Source organism: Hemicordylus capensis, chromosome 3 (genome assembly GCF_027244095.1).
Source record: "Hemicordylus capensis ecotype Gifberg chromosome 3, rHemCap1.1.pri, whole genome shotgun sequence".
Lineage (NCBI taxonomy): Eukaryota > Metazoa > Chordata > Lepidosauria > Squamata > Cordylidae > Hemicordylus > Hemicordylus capensis.
In genome coordinates, this window is record NC_069659.1 from 208,361,193 (window position 1) to 208,375,867 (window position 14,675).

Below are 14,675 nucleotides of genomic sequence, written 5' to 3' on the forward strand. Positions count from 1 at the left end.
GGCTGCACAAGAACAGGCAATAAGAACAAATGCAATAAGAGCAAAAGTAGAAAAGTCAACAACAAACAGCAAGTGCCGCCTTTGTAAAGAAGCAGATGAAACCGTGGACCACCAAATCAGCTGTTGTAAAAAGATCACACAGACTGACTACAAACAAAGGCATGACAAAGTAGCAGGGATGGAACATCTGGAAAAAATACAAGCTACCTGTAGCCAAAAATTGGTGGGACCATCAAATTGAAAAAGTGGTAGAAAATGAAGATGTAAAAATATTATGGGACTTCCGACTACAAACAGACAAACATCTGCCACACAATACACCAGATATAACCATAGTCGAGAAGAAAGAAAAACAAGTGAAAATAATCGACATAGCAATACCAGGGGATAGCAGAATAGAAGAAAAAGAAATTGAAGAAAATCACAAAATACAAAGATCTACAGATTGAAATTGAAAGGCTGTGGCAGAAAAAGACCATAATAATCCCAGTGGTAACTGGCAGCCTAGGTGCAGTTCCAAAAGACCTCGAAGAGCACCTCAACACCATAGGGGCCACAGAAATCACCATCAGCCAATTACAAAAAGCAACTTTACTGGGAACAGCCTATATTTTGTGACGATATCTATAATAACCAACTGTATTGATGATAAAATTCAGCCATCCCAGGTCCTTGGGAAGGACTCGATGTCTGGATAAAACAAACCAGTCAATAACACCTGTCTGACTGTGTAAATAAGAAATAATAATAATAATCGGGGGAAACTGGGCTAAAGAAGCCCAGCCTGGTGTTTCCTCATCATGAAAACCAGCAGGCTCGCCAGTGAGCCTGTTGGTTCTCTGGCGGCTAGCCCACCAAAGTAGCCCTCCCCTTTAGCCCAGGTTAGCGGAGTGAGCACTCCACTAACCTGGGTGTTTGGATCGTGTGCCACCACAGCACAGCTCCATGTCATGGAGACACATGAGGAGACTCCTGCTGGGAGGCTGCAAACAGCCTCCCAGGCTTGGGAATCTCTCCAGGATGCCCTTTGTGTTCACGCAGGGCATCCTGGAAATTCTGAGTGCCGCGCGGCCCCCGATCCCTGACACCCCTGTTGGCTTCATGACGGAGCTGGCAGTCGTGTGAGTGGCCGATCCGGCCACCCAGCTGTGAGCGGCTGCTTGTCTGCAGGGAGAGCAGGCTAAGCCCACTCTCCCCACAGAACCCTCGCAGGCGCTTCACACTGATCGTGTGAAGCACCTCAAAGGCAGCTAAAGAGAAATGATGGAAACATTTAAAACTCTGTGCATTAATGGATGGGTTGTTTTACTGATGGGTTGCAATATGTTATTTTACTTCATAATTCCATTTATATAGTTTTGTTTCACACAACTTTGTGCATATAATATATACATATAGGATAACCTTGTAAATTTGACAAAGAGGCACCTTTCAAAGTAGTGAGTCTTGATATTGGCATGTGGAGAACAACTGGCCCAATTCAACCTCAGCATAACATCCCTCCAGTGGCGGCTGCTGGTGCCCACCTTGTATTTCTTTTTAGACTGCGAGCCCTTTGGGGAAAGGAAACCAGCTTCTTTTTATTCTTTTTCTGTGTAAATCACTTTGAGAAGATTTTTTAAAAATGAAAAGTGGTATATACATCGTCGTCATCATCATCATCATCATCATCAAGCAATGGATGACCATATGAATAGATGCTGACCCCCGATCCAAATGTGTTAAAGGGCAACCAGGCACTCATAACAACTTGTAGATCTAGACAAAGAATTAGACCTCGGTGATGGCCCTGGGGTCCTTCCCCCAGCCATCCCAGGAAGTTACTAGATAAGCTGAATTAGATGGATATCTAATTGCTCTAGCAATACCAGTGAGCTAGATCCAATTTAAAACTTCCAACTGATCAGCAACTGCCACCACCTGCTGAGATAAAGAGGAGTACAACTCTGAAGTATTAAGTGGGAGAGAGCTAAGTGGGGTACCAAGTTATAACTCTGCAAGCTTCCAGCCTCTTCCCACTGACTCCCTTAGCTAACTTGCTCTATACACTTTGTAAGTAGCTTGCCTCCAATGACCAGGCATTAATGTGGGGGGAGATAGCAATAGCAATAGCACTTACATTTAAGATAAGATTATTTAGAATGTCCATAGATCAGAACTCACCAGTTTACTCCAACCAAAAAGTTCAGTCTATTAACAAAACACAAAGAACACAGACTTGTAGTCAGTGAAATAGACAATGTTGGTTCTAACATCTTATATTGGCCCTAACTGTTAAATTAGGCAAGCAGGTAGTGAAGCTACTCCCACAATTAGTAGAAAGCAGGCTAAGAGAGCTAGCCTGGTGGCAGGTGAGCCTGGTGGTTCCAAGGCAGCTAGCCCGCCTAATTCCCCCTCCCCTTAAGTGAGGTTAACGAAGCAAGAGCTCCATTAACCTCCTTTTTTTGCTTGTGTGCCACCGCATTGTGCAATGACACATAAGTAGACCCCCAACTGGGAGGCTGCAGCTAGCCTCCCAGCCTCGGGGGCCAGGCAGTCTCCTGATCCCCGCAGCACCCACCGGCTCTGTTATGGAGGCAGCAGCCGTGTGGGTGGCCGATCTAGCTGCCCAGGGCTTGGAGGCTGCTCATATGTGGGGAGAGCGGGCTAAGCCCGCTCTCCCCGCACAAACCCTCCTGGTGCTTCGCATGTGTTGTGTGAAGCACTTCAGTATCTTACAAGGAACCAGAAGATCCATAGCACCAGGCAATAAGTTAGGTCTAGATTCCTTTTCTAAAGTTTATTGATAATTTTAAATCCAATTACATTATTTAATAACATTATAATTAAAAATTATATTTGTAATGTAAACATGCAGTGTTTACAATGATGAGAGTATTTTGCAGGTCCTCTTTGATATTAACTCTGCTGAAGTTCTTGTGTTTCTTTTGTTCATAAATTATTTATACTGTTATATAGTATTATGTCATTGAATTTGTCCCTTATAAATGAAAAATACGGAAGGGAAATAGAAAATGATCACATGTACTTCTCATGACCTTCCTGTGGAAGCAAGGAAGCATAGCTTCTTGCTAACTCCAAGACATGCTTGTCCATTTGTAGATCTTGTCTGAGAAATTGATGCAATGAAGTAATTTGATCAGGGATGGAACCAAGGGTCACTCTCAGGCTGACTCAGTTTTGCATTCATTTGCCTGGATTTTGCACTTGCATTCATTTAGACTTTGCATATTACCATGACACATCAAATGCTCTCCCTTGCAATGTTTAGCCCTATGGCCTCTCTTTGTAGAGAAAAAAGATCTATTTTGCTTCTCTCCATTCTCTGTGTATGTATGACTAACCATTTATGTGACCTCTTCAGAAGTTTGCCACAGTATGATGAGGCTGTTTTCATGAGCAGTCAAGCCCAGGCTTAGGCAGTCAAGCCTGGCTTGGCTACCTGTGAGAACCACCAGGATCCAAGCAGATCACAATGGTCCTGTGGTGTAAAACCCAGTGCCGAAGCCCCATCTTGGCCAAGGTTAAGGGCACAAACATGCCCGTAATCTGGCTGCCAGGATCATGAGTCAGGATCTGACCCACAGACAGTCGCCTAGAGCACCTGTCCCCTGGGAGAATCAGTGCACCGTGCTCAGCGCACAGTGCACTCTGGGATACCCAGAGGCCAAGATAACGAGTCCCAGTCTTTGTTGATCTGCACTGCTCCTGGCAGTACAGGCCATGTGGTGCACAGCTTGTGCGCCGCAGGAGCAGAGTGCAATTGTCTGGGGGAAGGTAGGTTGAACCCTGCCTTCCCACCCACTTGCACACCCATGTGTGCAGTTATGTGAATAGCCCCTACGTATATTAGTCTTTAAGGTGCTATGATATTTTGTTTATCCAGTATTCTCTATTTGATTCAGTTTTATTGGTTTTCTTTTTCTAATGATTTTATAGTGTACTAGCTGGGTCAGGCACAGAGCAGCTATGCCTCAGGCCGGCACCACAGCTGCCTCCACCACCACACGCTGGCCCAGCTGGTTTTCTGGCCGGCTGGCCGGCCCATTTCTTTTCTCCCCCACTTCTCCCCCCCCCTCCAGCTTTCTGGCTGGTGGGTCAGCTGGAAACTTGGCCCACCACCTCCTCCCACCTGCCAACTCCTGGCAGCAGTCTCCTCCTTCCACCGGCTGGGCCAGGCCACCGCCTCCTCCCACCAGCCGGGCCGCTGCCACCTCCTGTTCTCGGCGGCAAGGCTGGCCCGCTGCCGCCTCCTGCTCTTGACTGGGCCGGCTGGCTGGACCACTTCTCTTCTTCCCCCTTCTCCACCCCCTCAGCTTTCTGGCTGGCAGGCTGGCTGGAGAGCTGGCCCACAACCTTCTCCTGCCTGCCCAACTCCCGGCAGCGGCCACCACCTCCTCCCGCCGGCCGGGCCACCACCGCCTCCCACCGGCCGGGCCACCACCGCCTCCCACTGGCTGGGCCTCCACCAGCTCTTGGGCATGGTCACCGCTGCCCCTGTCCCCGTCGCTAATCTGGCAGCTGCTTGTGAACTCTTGAGAGAGCTGCCATACATGGGATTAGCAACAGGTACGTTTAAGAGAATTAAATATATAGATAGTGTTGTGGCTTATATCTTAAATACATTTTGACTGACTTGTGTGAAAGGATGTGATATGTATCAAAAAGCAAAATGTCAACCTATTTTTTTCCTTTGATTCTTGGTGTCAACCCAGAATCAGGTTGGAGTGACAGAGGAGGAAGTTGAAGAGGAAGACATGGAACCAACAAGTTTTCCAAAATGCTTGTTGGTGACCACCAATTATCAATATGTCAGGCATCCAAGAGCATGGGGACCTAGAATGTAATCCTAGAATGTGCGCCAGGTCCAAAGGTGTATGAAACTCTTGGACAAGTCCAGGAGAGGTTGGATTGGGTCTGAGCTAAGAGCTCCCTCTAAAGGGATAGAAGAGCCAGGGAGGTGGTCAACTGATAGGCAAGGAGGGAGATAAAGGAAGAGATGAGTTGATAGTCACAGATTCTTTCGGCAAGAACAGAGAGCTGCACATACAAAACTGCTGTCTGTTGTCTAGACAAAGATCCAGACCTGACCTGGAAGCACTCTTGGCCAAGCCAGGTCAGGTGAGGGGAATAATGGCCTGCTTGGGAAATGGAGCCATTCTGGGACTGAGAGGACAACAATCTCCTCATTTCCTCTACTTTGCAGCCTCAAGTGACTCACCCCAAAAGGACACCAGTCCATAGACCACGAGGCTGTTGGTTCGAATTCAAGTTCTCCTGACTTTATGTTGCAAACTTCAAAAATTATTATTTTACCCTTAACATAAAGTTCACATTTCAAGTGAGCTCATCTTTGAATCTCTCTGTTATATTAATCATATCCCCCCTTTTCATGTTAACAGCTTCATGGAGGTACTACTAAAAATGGCCCTAAAGTGTGGGCATATATGTGTGTGTGTACCTGTGTTTATATTGTGCAATAATTATCATATATCAATCCTGAAAATTAACACTCATAATATATAAATGCCTTAAAATCATAATAAAGGCCACAACCCTGGTGTATCAATTAAATGCTCCACCATCTTTTAAAGTCAAGAGTTTGAAGCAGCAAATACTCTTCTCGCTAGAAAATTCAATGCGGAAAAAAGACCAGCAACTATGAGCTGGTTTCTTCTGCAAAGAAAGAAAGGTCATTTCACTGACTAATTCAGTCAGATCACCGTGGAAAATAAAGAATCGTCTTGAGCAAAGGATGGAGCCATGGGGCATAGCAGAACTGAATGAATTTTCCACTGTGGTGGCTAGAGATCAAAAAGCTGTATGTTTTTAATTTGGGGAGTGAGGGTTACGTGCGATTTACAAGGGGAAGGGGAGATCAAAGCAGTGGGTATCAGGTGGCCCCAGAGGGACTTTTAAATTATGCTGGGGACTGGAATAATTTGTGTGATGCTTTTAATTTCCTGTGCTACTAGGTGAAGATTTTTAAAATTTTGTATCCTTTGACTTACCAAAAATCAATCTATCCGATATCTTTTGACCTGGAAAGGTAGAAGAGACAGACAGATTTTAGAGACAATTCCTTTTAAGTGGTGATTGGTCTAGATCCCATAAATGTTAGATTTTGATATCAGTTCATGTTATAACATGAAAAAACTATTTAGCATGGGATAAAGCTAAGAGGAGTTCCCTTGCATGGGTAAGTGTACCCATATAACTATTCCAATTGATTAGATTCAGTGTCCCAGAATATGAAACCTGCTTCCTTAGAGGAGGTATGAACTTCTCTATTACCTTCTTCTCTTTATTGGATTTAGAGCTGTACAACTAATTTTCCACATACCATTCAGATCCTAATCTGTATGTCAGCAATGGTTTAGCAGGACTTTGTGAAACAGTTTCCTATTTTCTAAACTACATTAAAAAAAACCAAACCTACTTCCGCTAGCATTCCATACATATGGACAGGGGCTGGGGGACTGTAGCTTGGTGGTAAAGCACATGCTTCCATGCAGAAGGTCCCTGGGTCAGTCCTTGGCATTACCATATAGAGCTGGGAAAGATCTTTGCTTGAAACCCAGGACAACTGCTGCTGGTCAGTGTAGACGGTACTTAATTAGATGGACCAATGACCATCTGGTTTAGTATAAGGTGGCTTTAATATTTAGGTTGTCTTCTCCTTCTACATCATGTATACCAATCTGAATAGTGGCTGAGGTCAATAAGAATACAATTTCCATTACCAGGGCCCCTATGAGACACCTGACTTATAGTGAGTGCATATTTTTGTGGCTGGGAACTAGGGATAGATTGGGGATTCTGTTGGTGTACCGTCCACCCCGCTGCCCAACCAACTCCCTAACTGAGCTGACGGAGCTGGTCATGGAGTTGGTGTTGGAATCTCCTAGACTTTTAGTACTGTGGGACTTCAATATCCACTTTGGGGCTGGCTTGTCTGGTGCGGCTCAGGAATGAATAGTGGCCATGACAACTATGGGCCTATCCCAGTTAGTTTCTGAACCAACTCACGTTGCTGGCCACACACTTGATTTGGTCTTTTGTTCGGATCGGGAGGTGTTCCGTGAGTGTGAGATCCTGTCATTGCCCCATTGTCATGGACGGACCACTACCTGGTTAAGGTTGGTCGCAATCCACCCCTGCAGGGGTGGTGGACCTATTAGGATGGTCCATCCAAAAAGGCTGCTAGACCCAGTGGGATTTCAAAAGGCCTTGGAGGATTTTGATGTTGGTGCAGCCGGTGATTCTGCCAATGCCCTGGTGGGAACCAGGAACAGGGAACTCATCAGGGCAGTAGACATGATAGCTCCTAAGCGTCCTTTCCGACCTGCTTCAAAAATGGCCCCTTGGTATATTGAGGAGCTACGGGGGCTGAAGCGGTTGGGTAGGTGACTAGAGCGCAAGTGGAGGAGAACTCAGTTCGAATCTGACAGGATTCAGCATGTGACCTATTTGGAGGCTTATGCGGTGGCAGTGCATGCAGCGAAAAAGAGATTCTGGTCTGCACGTATTGCAGCTGCAGGTTTGTGCTCAGCAGAGCTATCCCAGGTTGTGAGAAGTTTGATTTCTGCTCCTTCTACCTCAGATCAGTCCCCGGGGTTGTTCTGCTGTGATGCCTTTAATGGATTTTTGGGAACGAGATCTCCTGTATTAGGGCCAACATGGACTCCATTATTTTTGCAGGGTCTATGGAGGAGGTGTCCAGCAATCCCTCTTGCAGTATTAGATTGGATCAGTTTCAATCTGTGACTCCTGAGGATGTGGACAAGCTGCTTGGGGTGTTGCGGCCACCTGTTCTCTGGATCCTTGCCCAACTTGGCTGCTTCTCTCTAGCAGGGAGATTGTTGGAGATGGCCTAGTTAATATCATAAATGCATCACTGAGGGAGGGTAGAGTGCCCTCTTGTTTGAAGGAGGCATTGGTTAGACCACTCCTAAAGAAGCCTTCTCTGGATCTCTTAGCGATGGACAGTTACAGGCCAGTCTCCAATCTCCCTTGGTTGGGCAAGGTGATTAAGAGGGTGGTGGCCAACCAGCTCCAGGCAGTCTTGGAGGAAACCAATTATCTAGACCCATTTCAAACTGGCTTTAGGGCTGGCTATGGGGTTGAGACAGCCTTGGTCGGCCTGATGGATGACCTTTACCAGGGAATCGTCAGAGGGAGTGTGACTCTGCTGGTTCTTCTGGATCTCTCTGTGGCGTTCGATACCATTGACCATGGTATCCTTCTGGGTCGCCTGGGAGAGTTGGGGATAGGGGGCACTGCTTTGCAGTGTTTCCGCACTTATCTCTTGGATAGATTCCAGATAGTGGAGGTTGGTGACAGTTGCTCCTCAAAATGGGAGCTGTTATATGGAGTCCCCCAGGGCTCCATTCTGTCACCAATGCTTTTTAATATCTACATGAAACCGCTGGGTGAAGTCAGCAGGAGTTTTGGTGCTGGGTGTTATCAGTGTGCTGATGACACCCAAATCTACTTCTCCTTTTCATTTTCAGGAAATGGCACTCATTCTCTAAATGCCTGCCTACAGGTAGTAATTGGCTGGCTGAGGAAGAACAAATTGAAGCTGAATCCAAGCAAGACAGAGGTGCTCATTGTGGGGGATCGGAATTTAAGGGATGAATTAGATCTTCCTGTGCTGGATGGGGTTACATTCCTCCAAAAGGAGCAGGTGCGCAGCTTGGGAGTACTCCTGGACCCAGGCCTCTCCCTGGTATCTCAGGTGGAGGACATGGCCAGGAGTGCTTTCTATTAGCTTCAGCTGATTCGACAGCTTAGCCCATTCCTTGAAGAGGATGACCTCAAAACAGTGGTGCATCAGCTGGTAACCTCCCGGCTTGACTATTGCAATGCGCTCTATGTTGGGCTGCCTTTGTACATAGTCTGGAAACTTCAGTTAGTTCAGAATGCGGCAGCCAGATTGGTCTCTGGGGCAACCCGGAGAGAAAATATTATGCCTGTTTTGAAACAGTTCCACTGGCTGCCGATATGTTTCCGGGCAAAATACAAAGTGCTAGTTATTACCTTTAAAGCCCTGAACAGCTTAGGTCTGAGTTATCTAAGAGAGCGCCTTCTTCTACATGATCCCCACCGCATGTTAAGGTCATCTGAGGAGGTCCGTCTCCAGTTGCCACCCGTTTGTCTGGTGGCGACGCAGAGGCAGGCCTTCTCTGCAGCTGGTCCTGGGCTGTGGAATGCACTCCTGGCAGAAATTTGTAATTTGAGATCATTGCTGTCCTTCAGGAGAGCCCTTAAAACCTATCTGTTTGGCCTGGCCTTCCATGGTTTAACATGATTAATTCTTTTAAATTGTTGCCCTGATTTCCAGGGTTTTTAGCTGTTTAGTTGGTTTTCTTGTGTTATAATAGTTTGATTTTAATTGTTAACTTGTTTTAATTGTCTTTATCATGCTGTAACCCCCCCTGAGACATTTTGGAAGGGCAGTATACAAATCTAATAAATGAATAAATAATTATAAATAAATAAATACCAACTATATCTAAACGGAAAAAATAACCCCAGGTCAGCAGGTCAACCACTAATAACTAAGCAAAGAGATAGCTTTTAAAGTGGTGATTCTCTTATATTTAGCAGGGGGAGGGCAAATGACCCTATCCAGCCCCAACACACCATCCCTCCAGTGGCTCTTGTTGGTGTCTAACCTATGTTTCTTTATAGATTGTGAGCCTTTGGAGGACAGGGATATCTCTCCCCCCCCCCTTTGGAAACCTTTGTTGAAAAGTGGTATATAAACAGTAGCGATTTCATTGATTAAGTTCTGCCAAGTCAGTGTCGACTATTAGCAAGCACATAGATAGATTCTCTCCAGGATGATCTGTATTCAACATGGCCTTTTAGGTCTCTCAGTGGTGCGTTCATTGCTGTCATAATCGTGTCCATCCACCTTGCTGCTGGTCATCCTCTTCTTCTCTTGCCTTCAGCTTCCCACATTATGAATTTCTCAAGGGAGCTGGGTCTTCGCATAATGTGTCCAAAGTATGATAGTTTGAGCCTGGTGATTTGTGCCTCAATTGAAAATTCTGGATTGATTTGTTCTATAATCCATTTGTTTGTTTTCCTGGCTGTCCATGGTATCCTCAAAAGTCTTCTCCAGCACCAAAGCTCAAAAGTGTCAATGCTTTTTCTATTTTGCTTCTTCAAAGTCCAGCTTTCACATCCATAGAGTGTCACGAGAAAACCATTTTCTGAACGATTCTAATCTTTGTATGTATAGACACATCATGGCATCTAAATATCCTTTCTATGGCCTTCATTGCAACCCTACCAAGTGCTAGTCTGCGGCGTATTTCTTGACTGCTGTTTACTTTACTGTTTAGATCCTTTACTGTTGATGATCATTCCTAAAAGGCAGAAGCTATCTACCACTTCAGTGTCTTCATTGTCAATTCTGAGGCTGGTTGCTGTTCCTGTTGTCATTAATTTAGTCTTCTTCACATTTAGTTGTTCCATTTTTTCAATGTGCTCCTTGACTTTCATTTCTAGAGCTTGCAGATCATCCACATTCTCAGCTATCAGAGTGGTGTCATCAGTGTAGCGCAGGTTATTGATGTTTCTTCCTCCAACTTTAAAACCATGCTCATCTTCTTCCAATCCAGCTACTCTCACTATACATAAAATGGCAAATGTTCAGTGTAAGCAAGTATAAAGTGATGCATATTGGGACCAAAAAACAACAACTTCACATATACACTGATGGGGTCTGAGCTGTCAGTGTCTGACCAGGAGAGAGATCATGGGGTCGTGGTGGACTGCTCATGGAAGTAAAAAAGGCAAATTCCATGCTAGGAATCATTAGGAAGGGGACTGGGGGGAAATGCTAGTATTATAATTTTTATAATGATTATAATTATTTATAATCATTGTATTTAAAAAATACCTTCAGGACACACCTGTTTTCTCAGTCTTTTAATTAAAACTAATTTCAAACTGTTAAGTTGTTTTACTCTGTGAAATTGTTTTGTTCTGTGAATCTATTATATTAATTATCCTGGGTGTGCCTTGGAATGTGCATCCCAGAGCCCAGCTGATTGGCTGGGTGGCGGAAGCACCTGATTGGCTGAGGCCCACCCAGGAGGATTGGTTGCCGCCCCAGCAGCCCAGCTGTGAAGGCCAGAGGTGGCGGGCCCGGCCAAAGAGGCAAGGCCCTGAAGGGGAAAGAAAGTGGCGGGGTGGGGGAGAAGTGGCAGTGGGGAGGAGAGGTGGCTGGGCCCGTAAGCAGAGGCTGGGGCAGAATGTGGTGGGGAGAGGTAACCACCGGTTCCAAAGAGCACACAGATGCTCTGTGCGGGGTCGGCTAGTTGTTTTTAATTGTTCTTATTTTATTTTTATATTGTGGTTTGGAATGTGTACACCAACTACACACACACACACACACACACACACACACACACACACACACACAAAATTTAGGGCAGTATATAAATATGATAATTTTGATAAATAAAATAATGCCCTTAATATTGATAAATAAAATAATGCCCTTAAACAAATCTATGATGTGTCCACATTTGGAGTACTGCATACAGTTCTGGTCACCATGTCTTAAGAAGGACATTGTAGAACTGAAAAAGGTGCAGAAGAAGGGTGCAGAAAAGGTGCTGGAAAAGGTACAAGATTATCAGGGGCCTGGAGCACTTTTCTAATGAGGCAAGGCTATAGCATCTGGGGCATTTTAGTTTGGAAATGATACAACTAAGGATAGGCATGCTAGAAGTGTATAAAATTATGCATGGAGTAGAGAGAGTGGACAGAGGGAATTTTTTTCTTCCTCTCTCACAACTCTAGAACCAAGGATCATCCCATACCGACTGAACACACCTGCTAAAGTAAGAAGGCTGGGAAATTTAGGTCAGACAAATGGAAGTACTATCTGTCTATCTGTCTATCTGTCTGTCTGTGACAGTTAATATACCGCCCACTCCGAAGACTCTTGGTGGTGCACAATAACAAGCAAACAGGAAGCATTAAAAATTACATTCTAAATTAAAAACTAAAGTAACTACCAAAGAACAGGGGGAAAAACTACAGGGCAAAAGCCTGGTGAAAAAGAAAAGTCTTCAGTAGCAATTTGAAGATCGGGAAGGAAGGGGCTAGCCAGAACTGTAGCGGGAGAGAGTTCCAAAGGAGCGGGGCAGCAACCGAAAAGGCCCTTTCCTGGGTCCTAGACCCCCAAACATCTCAGAAATCAGGGACCGACAGAAGAGCCATCTAAGATTATTTAACCAGACGGGATGTAACTGGATGGCAGAGGCGGGTCTGTAGGTAGACAGGCACCAGGCCCTGCAAGGCTTTGAAGGTCAGAACCAGGACCTTAAATTGAGCTCGGAAGCTAATAGGCAACCAGTGCAATGACTGTAGGAGAGGTGTTACATTGTCATATTTTCTGGCACCCATGAGTAGGCAAGCCACTGTATTCTGGACCTGCTGCAGCTTCCCAATCATCCTCAAAGGTAACCCTAGATAGAGAGCGTTACAATAATCTAAACGGGAGATAACAAGGGCATGGGTCACTGTCATTAATGCCTGCCAATCAAGGTAAGGGTGTAATTGGCGAACCAGATGAAGCTGGGCAAAAGCACTTCTGGCTGCAGCTTCCACCTGCTGCTCAAGCAGGAGGCGCGAATCCAAAAGGACCCCCAAATCATGAACAAGCTCTTTTGAGGGCAGCGCCACCCCATATAAAACAAGGTTCACATCCAGCTGTTGGCCATTACGAGGGCTGAATAAAAGTAATTCAGTCTTAGTGGGATTCAGTCTGAGCTTGTTTTTATTTATCCAGACCTTAATAGCTTCCAGGCATCAAGTAAGCACAGAAACAGCGTCCCCAAAATGGTCTGGGATGGCAATATATAACTGAGTATCATCAACGTATTGATGAACTCTCACCCCAAACTGGGAGATGACCTGACCCAGCGGCTTCATATAGATGTTAAAAAGTACAGGGGCAAGAACTGGATCCTGGGGAGCTCCATAAAGGAGTGGCCATGGGTCAGAGCAACTGTCCTCAATGCATATTGACAGGACATGCCTGCTAAGGTAAGAACAGAACCACTGTAGGACAGTACCCCCCATACCCATCCCACGCAGGCGGTCGAGAAGGATAGCATGATTGATAGTGTCAAAAGCTGCTGAGAGATCTAAAAGGACCAAGAGAGGGACAGTACCCTCGTCAAGGTCCAGAAGAAGGTCATCTACCAGAGTGACAGTGCTGTCTCTGTGCTATGCCGAGGCCTGAAGCCCGACTGATAAGAATTAAGATAACTAGTTTCTTCTAAGACCCTCTCAAGCTGGACACATACAACCCTCTCGAACACCTTTGCTAAAAAAGGGAGGTTGGAGATTGGCCTATAGTTGTCAAGGACCTCAGGGTCCAGGGCGGGTTTCTTCAAGTGAGGGTGAACTATCACCTCTTTCAGGGCTGCTGGCATGAAACCCTCATGTAACAAGGAGTTAACCAACTCCCGTAGCCAAGAATGTGTTGTTTTCACACAACACATAATTAATCTATGGAATATTGTCTTCAATACTTTTTAACATCCATATGAAACCGCTGGGAGAGATCACCAGGAGGTTTGGTGTAGGATTTTATCAATATGCTGATGACACCCAGCTCTTTTTCTCCATCCCAGCTTCTTCAGGAAATGGCATAACCGCTCTAAATGCCTACCTGGAGGCAGCAGTGGACTGGATGAGGGAGAACAAACTGAAGTTGGATCCAAATAAGATGAAGGTACTGATCAGGGATCAGGACCCGAGAGATGGTTTAGATCTGCCTGTTCTGCATGGGGTTACATGCCCCCTGAAAGATCCCAAAGATTCTGGATCCCAAACTCTTACTGGTTTCTCAGGTTGAAGCAGTGGCAAGGAGCACTTTTTATCAGTTTCAGCAGATATACCAGATACATCAATTTCTGAAGGTAAATTTTATTTGTTTGTTTGTTTGATTGCTTGATTTATATACAGCCCTTCCAAAAATGGCTCAGAGCAGTTTACATCCGTCCTGAACTTAATGAACTTAAATGAACTTAAAACAGTGGTACTTGAGCTGGTAACCTCTAGGCTTGAATACTGTAATGCACTCTACATGGGGCTGCCTTTGTACATAGTCCAGAAACTACAATTGGTACAGAATGCGGCAGCCAGATTGGTCTCTGGGTCAATCTGAAGGGACCATATAACACCAATTTTGAAAGAATTGTACTGGTTGCTGATATGTTTCCAAACAAAATACAAAGTGCTGGTTATTATCTACAAAGCCCTGAATGACTTGGGTCCAGGGTATGGCTGTGTGAATTGATTCAGGTACAAATCAATTTGTACCCAAATCTAGCTGATTTGGGTGATTTGGAGACAGAACAAATTGCCCCTGTGGTTCATTGGCTAGATTTGGGTCCAAATTTAGTCACACCAGATTCGATTTTAATTGATTCAAGATTTGGATTCCTCCTATTAATTTCCCCAGATTTCCAGATTTCATTTAAAAAACAAAAACAAAAACCTAAGCTCTAGCCCTTGTAGAAGCAGAGTTATGGAGCAAAATGTGTGGTCACTATTTTTCAAGTGTTTCTTTGGTGTATAATAACTTTCCCTCATAATGAATCCCTGTGAGGCTTCATTACACACCTTCATTTCTTCTT

At 45.1% G+C, this 14,675-nt stretch overlaps 1 long non-coding RNA gene across 2 annotated transcripts in view; it reads left to right on the forward strand.

Moving 5' to 3' along the window:
* Positions 1 to 14,675, forward strand: part of LOC128351501 (uncharacterized) — a 41,177-nt gene that overhangs the window by 11,630 nt on the left and 14,872 nt on the right. Inside the window, exon 1 of one of the 2 annotated variants that reach the window (XR_008319806.1) lies at positions 13,893 to 13,955. The exons of the other annotated variant lie outside the window; for it this stretch is intronic. This is a non-coding gene — a long non-coding RNA (uncharacterized LOC128351501). Of the gene's footprint in view, positions 1 to 13,892; positions 13,956 to 14,675 lie in introns of those variants that run through there. 2 annotated transcript variants of the gene reach the window in all.